Here is a 3421-nt window from a genome sequence, read left to right as displayed (position 1 = left end):
GATTGTTGACCTAAATTGACCCTCATATATATTTTGATTATAACAAAACTTAACCATATTTGTGGTAATATTTGCAACTCAAACATTTTAGATGCATTTCCTTCAATAAACACAAGATTAAAGTCTATACATACAAACTGAAAAATTCAATGCAAGACCTCCAGCTATATGACGTGTTAAGTTGTCTCAAAGAAGCGCCTACAAGGAAAGCTTGAAGAGTTGTAGACTAGAGTCAAGCTATATAGAAATATCTCAAGAACTCTAGACATGCATGAAGACAATCACCAAAATTCAATTCTAAGGTACACAAGAGCATTAGAGCTTTGGGGCATGAAGTTTTCCAAAACCATGTTTAAATGATACATAAACCTGATTTACACTTGCTAAATCTCTTTGTCTTGCTTTCGTCATACTTAGAATTCAAAATAGTATATTGGAATGGAGCAAGATTGATTATGAAGACTTGATGATACATCATGCTTTATAATTTTTTTCATACTACATTCGGGATGACCAATCATACTTTATTGCATCATCGATAATCCCAAGGACTACACAACCAGTTCTATAAAGTATGATCGATCAATTGAAATGGGTTGATTGATCAATCAATGAGTTCTTTGAAAGGTTGAAAACTTGTTGATTGATGCCCTAATTGATCAACAAGCTTAGAAAACTTGAAAAATATAGCTGTTATACATAGTTGATCTATCATACATTTCCATTGATAGATTAATATTGTTTTTTATATTTTTGTAAACGAGTAAAAAATTGTTAGTTTGGCAGGAAAAGTTAAAATAGGTCCCCAAACTCATTGGGGAGCACTAAGTGAGCATTTATTAGCAATTCAAAGCACTCTAAAAGCCTTTTCAATTGATATCTTCATACAAACCCATGTTGAGAGAAAAGGAGCAATATATTTTCCAAAGTCGCATCATTCTCTCAAAACACTCAACATTCCTAATATTCTCAAGCTCCTCTACATCAACTATGTTGCTCAAATCATTGGAGACTTGGAACTATCTAGGAGAAGGTCATCTCTCCGATTCAAAAGGGTGTAAGTTTGCCTTCTTACTTATGTATTATTATTATTTTTTAAGAGATGTTTTGGAGCTTCAATCTAGAAGGAAAGAGCTTAATGGAGTCATAATCTAGTTGTACAATCTCTTGGGAGAGTTTTCCCTTGCATAATTGGGCATTACAATAGGCTTATAGAAAGCCAAAATCACTTTTGGTTGTGAAATTTCAGCTAATAGAGCTTATTAGTGAAACTTCACGAGCAAGAGTTATTAGGTGGTGACTATCAATTGGAGAGCATAAAAAAAAAATATATATATCTCTCCTTGTAGTGTATACTTTTTTATTACTGGCCTTATGTTAGAAGATGGGCCCAAACCCACACAACCAGGGGTGGCCCACACATCCAAGTGTATTAGAAGATGGACTCAAACCCGTATGACCAAGAAAGGCTCACACATCCAAGAGATGCGGAAGATGGCTCAAGGGCCATAGACCAAGGTGAAGACCCACAAGCCCATACAATGATGGCATAATGGTAAATAAAGAGTCATCTCATAGAGATGGCATTGATGTAATTAGTTTAAATTCTAGAGGTATTATTATAATATTATATTTATATCAATCTATAAATTGAGCTTTGGGGGAGAGTTAGGATATAAGTTCATAACCTCTTCTTCATTTCGTTTTCTCCCAATGAGTCTCTCTCCCTTTTTCTCCATGAGTTAAATCCAAGGAGTCCTAAAAATCAACATGGTATCAGAGCATTGATTTTCAGGACTCACATTTATAGTTTTCAAGATTAAAAAAACCTTTATTTTTTTCCTTTGCTCATATTTTGCTTATTTTTTTGTCATGTTGTTGTTTTTTTTATGAGAGGTTTGATAGGGAGAAAGTGGAAGCATCTGGTTCTTGAACTTCGAGTCTAGGCGCTCGATCTGTTGGAAATCATGTGTGGAAGAAGGAAGACCAAGGAACCGAAGGAGGAAAATGTGACCCATGGTCCCACTGTGAGAGAGGTGTGTCTCACTTCTTTGCTTCATTCAATGATACATTCATTCACGTTACTGATTTGTCTGGGCGTTAAACGATGGTGCACATTACTGATGGAATGAAAGTTAAAGCATATAGGAATGAGTCTTCACCATTTGCTGCCATGCTTGCTGCACAACGTTGCAAGGAGTTTGGAATTTCTGCTTTGCATATCAAGCTTAGAGCAACTGGAGGAAACAAGACAAAGACCCTTGGTCCAGGTGCACAATATGTTCTTAGGGCCCTTGCTCGTTCTGGAATGAGAATTGGTCGTATTGAGGATGCCACACCTATGCCAACTGATAGCACCCATAGAAAGGGTGGAAGAAAAAGGGAGGTGTTGCATGTAAAGGCTCAATTGGTTGCACCACTACAGTCGGCACAACTAGCTCAACCTCCCCTACACACTTGTGCTTATCGCCAACTAGTTCTGCGACCCGTGCTGCTTCACCAGCCTTTGTTCCAGAAAACTTAGCCTTCCTCGTTACTAATGCGGCTGCTTTTGTCGTTTCTACAGCTCTAGAGGAAGTTTTCATTAAACACTGGATGTTGGCTAGACGTTGTTTATCTCAGAAAATTATTTGTTAAAGAAGATTACATTATGATGCTGGTTCTTATTTCGAAAAGCTCTCTATTGGATTTTTTATTTTTATTTTTCTAGAAGTTCTCCATTGGATTTTTCTCTAGTGGAGCTTGGTTGGTAAATTGTGGTTGGTTTGATCCAACCTGTCAATTCTCTGGTCAATCCCAGAAGTTACTGTTTTTCCCATAATTGTCGCTTGCCATCGCAGTACTGACTCTGCTCAGTCTAAGCCTGGTTCATTGTATTTCCAACGTCATGAGATCTTTTCTCCATTGTTGTTGTCGATTGCTTGCGGAGTATCTTTGTCAAGGTTCTGTTTCTGTCGAGGTTTTTGTTGTCCCGCTCTTTTTGATCGCAAGGAAGACAATTGTATTTCTCTCAATTAAAAGACTTCCTTAGTTAGGAAGCGATGGCACTAGTCTTGCCCGAGCCTTGGACCAGACTCTGTCATGTCGACTCGGACCATAATGTTTTGGTTTTGCCCAAGTGAACTTGAGCTCTCTCTCGGGTTAACTGTTTGTTGTTCTACAAAGTTAACCTAGGTCAAGTCGCGTTCGTTCAACCTGATTCAAACCACTCGTTTTCTGCTTTAGTCATACGGGTGTGGGTCCTGAGTTCTATACATATTTCTTCCACGACTCGGCTATATTGGTCTACTACTTGACTCAGCTCGAGTCGGTCCCTTGTCTCCGACTGGATTATTATCTTGAAGTATAGGATGCTTATTACATGGTTCCAACATATTATTTGGTGCAACTTTCTTATTTAGTGATGGACTATTTGAGGATT

The 3421-nt window shown here is 37.8% G+C and overlaps 1 pseudogene; it reads left to right on the top strand.

The window, feature by feature from the left end:
- The first annotated feature begins 1967 nt into the window (after window positions 1-1967).
- On the top strand, window positions 1968-2524 carry LOC137947730 (small ribosomal subunit protein uS11z-like; annotated as a pseudogene).
- Window positions 2525-3421: the final 897 nt, after the last annotated feature.

The sequence above is a fragment of the Aristolochia californica genome, unplaced genomic scaffold, assembly GCF_029961685.1.
Source record: "Aristolochia californica isolate CCGP_79_NKW_82.1479 unplaced genomic scaffold, dmAriCali1.0.hap1 SCAF_13, whole genome shotgun sequence".
NCBI lineage: Eukaryota > Viridiplantae > Streptophyta > Magnoliopsida > Piperales > Aristolochiaceae > Aristolochia > Aristolochia californica.
The sequence above is the reverse complement of the archived record's forward strand: the minus strand, read 5'-3'. Positions and strand labels throughout refer to the sequence as shown.